Genomic DNA, 6,000 nt, shown 5'->3' on the forward strand with positions numbered 1-6,000 from the left:
CATTTTTGGAGGTCACTAGCCAATGGCCGATGAGGTAAAAAGTTACAATGTAGCAAAAACACCAACAGGAACTAGTCTCCATGTTGGACCTGAACAGGATAACTACTGTTGTTCATTCGACTACATCATACCAAGCCGTTTACAAATCAATCAGTGTCAAATGTAAGGAGATGCAGCGTACGTAGGTGATGAGGACAGGACGTCAATATGTCATGAACAGTTCTTTGGTGTGAAACCAGAACCAACCGGATCAGATGGAGACAAACGGAGCAGAAACACCGACCGTGGTTCAGACTGTCTCTCTGAACGAAGCTACGCCAGTCGAGCTCCAACATCAACGAGCTCCTCTCAGTGATGCAGCCGTTTGATTTACACATGACTGAGGTTCTGCTGGTTTCAGCCCACTTCATTAAATCACTGTGGAGCAAACCGGCTGTCACTAAGAAACTGCATCAGCCGCTTCTTCATCCGCCCACTCCTCCCGAGCCGACATCCCAGCTCCGCTCCGGACGGCGTTCGGTCTGAGGGATTGATTAACTGACCGGCCGACGGATCAACGCTGCCTTAAAGCGCCGGGGAAGCGAGCGGCGTGCCGGGCCGAAGCCCAACGGGGGAATTGTTAAACAGACATCTCAGAATCTCAGACCGTCGTCTTGTCTCACACACACTCACACACATCGATTCGGTTGCCGACAGCGACGCTGCTTCACAGCCTTTACACCCTCAGATAAAAGATAAGTTATTGTAAAGTGACAAAAAAAACACAGGCTGTGATGTGATGGTGCAGCAGCCGTGTGAATTCATGAGTCTGCAGTTTAGGAAATGAATAAATCAGATAGACGACAACAGTTAAAAAAAAAACACAATCTGCCCTCGAGTGAACGAGATAGAAAGAGAAGAGACGGAGAGGCAGAGCGAGCGACGGCCTGAGGCTGGACAACAATAGACTCTGTGTTTAATGCAGGAATGTGGAGAATGATAATGATTCATAATAAGTTGTCGGGGCTGAACTGAAAACCTTCGCTCCCTCGTTTAAAGAGTCCAGAGTGTTAATGTGTCGTCCACTTAGTCCACACACAGATACACAGTGGAAATGTTAAACTGTATTTACTTCTGCTGCCTTTTATTTTGAAGTGATTCATAAAAAAAATCTAAAAAAAATAACCCATCTCAGTGTAGTTTTCCATCTCCTCTCTCTCTATTAGCTTCTCTCTGGAGCTCTAGTAACAACAGGTCGGTGTCAGCCAATCAGAAGAGAGGAGGAGGCTCTGAGTCTCTCTTTTGATTGGCTGACTGTTTTCTAAAGTGATCCCATTAACAATAGAGCAGATTTCAGAATAAAACACTCAGAGAAACCAAAATCAAGCAAGTTGTGGGATGGTGGGTCCAGGTGGTGAGGGGGCGGGGCTTTGTTGTGACATCACAAAGTGACAGGAAGTCCTGACGGCTGGTTTTAAGGCTCAGTTTCTGAATACAGGCTGTGTGCATTTCTCTGTGGACTGAGGCTTTGATACTTTCACAGTATTAATATAGAACCTAGAGCTGCTTTATAATCACACTACACATGGACATCTACCTTTATACTGTATGGAGCTTTAATACAAACATCTACCTTTATACTGTATGGAGCTTTAACACAAACATCTACCTTTATACTGTATGGAGCTTTAATACAAACATCTACCTTTATACTGTATGGAGCTTTAATACAAACATCTACCTTTATACTGTATGGAGCTTTAACACAAACATCTACCTTTATACTGTATGGAGCTTTAACACAAACATCTACCTTTATACTGTAGTGAATGCTGATAAATTGTCTTTTAATTGATCAAACTGACACACACACGCTCCCATTTCAGACAATAGAAAGCAGGGTGTGAAGATGTGACAGCAGCTTCCAAATATCTCGACAAACGCAGTTCTTCAGTGTGCGTGTGTCACAAATTCAATTAAATGTCTGATATTTCCCAGCGTCTGCCCTGAAGCTTCACTGTACAGACACAAGAAGAAGAAGAAGAAGAGCAGCAAATGGGAAACCAGGAGAAGAGAAGAGAGAGAAGAGGGGGATGAAAGGAAAGAGAGAGAAAGAGCGTAAAAACGGTAATTTTTCAAAGCTGCAGCAAAGTGACTCTGTGAGAGAGTCGAACGAGGAAGAACTCAAAAATCAAGGAATAGACCTTCACTTCATCATCCTCTCATCCTCTTCTCCTTTTTCATCCCCCATTCTCTCATTTTTCGGTCCACTCAGCCTCCTCCCGTCTCTGCATCCATGCCGTCATCCCCCTCTCTCCCTCTCTTCCTCCCTCTCTCCCTCTCTCTCTCTGGCACAGTGGTTATGTAAGGAGGAGGCAGAGAGCTCGCCAGCTTATTTACGCTCCCATGGGGATTAAGGCAGAAGCCTGGACATGCCAGCACCTGCAATGCTCATTGGCAGTCTGCAAATACACACACACACACACACACACACACACACACACACACACACACACACACACACACACTGCAGCAGAAATGACAGGAGAATCCCTGACAGACAAATAGAGGAGGAGGTCAGGGTGTGAGATGTAGAAGCAGGAGGAGGTGATGAAGGTGATGAAGGTGTTTGAGGCTGAGTCAGATCAGATGTGTAGAGATCAGAGGCGGAGTCAGAGTCAGGACGGGTCGTCAGCGTGAGGCTGCAGGATCAAAGGCGGCGTTAATGTTTTATTTGAATATTTCAGACAGTTTTGTGGAGAGAGAGGAAGACGTGAGGACTCGACTGAAGCAGCAGCAGCAGCAGCAGCAGCAGCAGCAGCAGCAGGTGAATGTTAATGTGGAACTGTTCATTCACACTGATGCTCTGTAACGGTTTCACTACGGTTTCATACGGTGGTTTTGTAGATATCAACAGTTTGGACTGATGATGCTGAGGGACGGAGGTGACGGAGGAGCTGAGCTGATTGGAGGAGGCTGAGATGGACAGCGATGATGTCATCTCACTGACATATTATATACAACCTGACTGAGCTCCCCGGTGAGTTCAGGTCCAACTGGAAACGTCCTGATAAGACCCCAAAACCTCCTCCTCCTCCTCTGGACCACACAGACTCTGCTCTGAGCTCCACATCGTCATCATCATCATCATCGCCATTACTTCGTCTGTGAGGACATTTTCACTCATAACCAGACATAAAAACTAAATATTCTTCCCTCTCCGTACACATCGTACACTAGAGTTTAACACAACCTGAGTAAGTTGAAGCCTGAACAACACGAGGGAGCGAGTTATGTACCAAATAGAAAATCTGCAAAAAATGTGGACAAAAAAAAGAAAAAAAAGAATTGTATACCGGTATATTTTTTAAATTTTCCACTTACAATATTCTGACAATATGCTGTAAAACTCTACTTACTCTCCAGGACATCTATGGATGGACACAGCGTTTATAGGAACAACAGCTCCTGTTTATTTTCTATAAACGTCACCACATTCACGCGCATCCCTTGGCTGCACACACAGAGAGGACCGCCCCTTTATGCCGTTCTCTCTCCTCATTGGATAAAGGTTGTAGGATACAAGGAAAGTTTTCTCCTCGGCTTACAGCAGAGCAGAGTGACTGACAGACCCATAGATATAACTATTTAGGACTTATGTTAACACAAACATTCCGCTTACTTCTGCTTTAAGGATTCAAGAGAGACTCCCAATAAAACTTCAGTGTGGAGACGTTAGATGAATTAACACTCAGGTTCTCTGCTCTGAGCCAACATTGTGTTATGTTCGCCGCCGAGACTCCTTAAGGTGCGTTCACACCGGACCTTTTACTTTTGTCGCTGGCCGACAAGTTTACATATTAAGTCAATGCAAATTGCTCAGTTGAAAAAAAATCTCTGGGGCTCCGAGCGACAGCGACAGAACGAAAAATCGCTCCTCGCTCGAGATGAGAAATCCCAAGTCTCTGGTCGTCAGTCGCTTGTCGCTCAGCGCTGATTGGCTGCCGTAATCCCGGTGGTATCCAGAGAGACATGGCAGTGGGCATGACGCCATCAAAGCAACAAGGCCAGTCTGTGCCAAACTGACGAGCGATTGCAGCTGAGCGACAGAGGAGCGATAACAAAGGAGCGATACAAGCGTCAGCGACAAAAATAAAAGGTCCGGTGTGAACGCACCTTTATGGGAGAGATCACATGATTGAATCCTGCTGCTGACTGGCTTCACACTGCTGCACAAAATCAGCAAATAAAAACTCTCTGCTTCTCCGTCTAATGCACCTTCTGTTTGTTTTCTTTTCCAGATGTAAGATGTTAAAATTGCACATCTGAAAAAACAACATTATGTTACTATTTTAGCTGATATACTGTATATCATGCATCTCTACTCTATCATGACCACAACAGACCTATAGACAGCAATGTAACAGGAAGCATCGAGCTGTGTGAGCCAATCAGAGCCCTGGACGAAAAACAACGACATCACTTTACATGACGGAGACATTTGGAAACCCTAAAACTCTTTTTTGGGGGGGAAATAAATGTTACCAGGGATATTTTTCTGCGACATATTAAAAGATGAATGTTTTTCCAGATGCTGTTCAGCTCCATGTGAACGTGACCGAGCTGCAGAGGTGAAGGTCAGGAGGACCGACATCGACCTCTGACCCCAGATCAGCTGCTTCTTCACATGGAAACACAGATGTGATGCGTTTTAAAGCCACAGTGTGTCAGTCAGTGTGTGTGTGTGTGTGTGTGTGTGTGTGTGTGTGTGTGTGTGTGTGACGTAGACAGATGAACTGCTGCAGCCTCAGACCACAACCTTCCCTTTATCCACTTAAATAAAAAATAAAAAAAGAGACTTCCTCAGCTTGTCTGCTGCTCATTTCATTAAGCCTTTCTCCTCCACTCCTGCTAATTAACTCAGCCTCCTTTTATTCCTCTACAATAAATCTGAATGGGAAACTTGCAGAATCAGCTGTGGGTCCTGTTCCGACGTCACCTCTTCAACAAGCAGCAGCAGCCAGAGGAAAGTTAAAAAAAACTAAAAAAAACACTGATGAAGCATTTCAGCGTCTTTGCATCTTTGTGTTCAGTCAGTGTTTGTTTTTTTAAATTAAAAATTCATGATCGACTTCCGGTTATGGCGAAAACCTGAGAAGATGTGTCTCACATCACTCTGCTGTAACTTCTCTACTTTCGTCAAAAATAGGACAAATCGCCTTGTTGTTTACAACTACTTCCGGGTAGAAAACCAGCATGAGAACAATAGTGACGGACGAGAGTTTCGCTATATCTATCTAATTTTTCATGTTACTATATCACCGTTTAGACTAATCTGATGTTTGTAAAGTCTATAAAACCAATGATTGGACAAACATTACTATTTATGTGTGCACATTTTTGTAATTAGTCATGGTTATCCGAGATTAGCTGGGCTAACGGTTAGCTACCTGTTCCCCCAAACTGAATAAATACAACACATAGCAACACAAAACACACACACAGAAATAGTGATGTTTCTTCAATCATTTCAGATTTGTCTAAACGGTGATAGGGCCTGAAAAATATGATATATATAGCTAAACTCTCGTTCGTTACTATTGATCTCATTCAAATTACTTGCTGGTTTTCTACCCAGAAGTAGAATGTAAACAACAAGGAGATTCGGTCTATAGGCTCCATGAAAACAGAATTCTCATCGAGATTTGACGGCGTTATTGCGGCAATAGAGAGCATGAGACAGGAGTTAAATGATTGTAATGAACGAGTGTCGCAAACGGAACTACGTAGTATATCCAGATTTGGTTGGAATGCCCTTTAGTGGACGCAGGACATATAATAAGATGCTATAGGTGTAAATATAATGAGCTAATGAAAACATATTTTTTTAAAACATTAGAAATTTGAATACAATTTGAATATTTACCCTAATAAGGAAGAAATAGAAACACAAATCAGATTTTTACACATTCATAGTGATGTAAAATGTATCCATGCATAATAAAGCACCAATAAAATCTA

At 43.4% G+C, this 6,000-nt stretch overlaps 1 protein-coding gene across 2 annotated transcripts in view; it reads right to left on the bottom strand.

Moving 5' to 3' along the window:
* The window catches only part of caska (calcium/calmodulin-dependent serine protein kinase a), a 176,918-nt gene that overhangs the window by 129,188 nt on the left and 41,730 nt on the right, over window positions 1-6,000 (bottom strand). The window lies entirely within an intron of this gene.

The sequence above is a fragment of the Trachurus trachurus genome (assembly GCF_905171665.1).
Source record: "Trachurus trachurus genome assembly, chromosome: 21".
Lineage (NCBI taxonomy): Eukaryota > Metazoa > Chordata > Actinopteri > Carangiformes > Carangidae > Trachurus > Trachurus trachurus.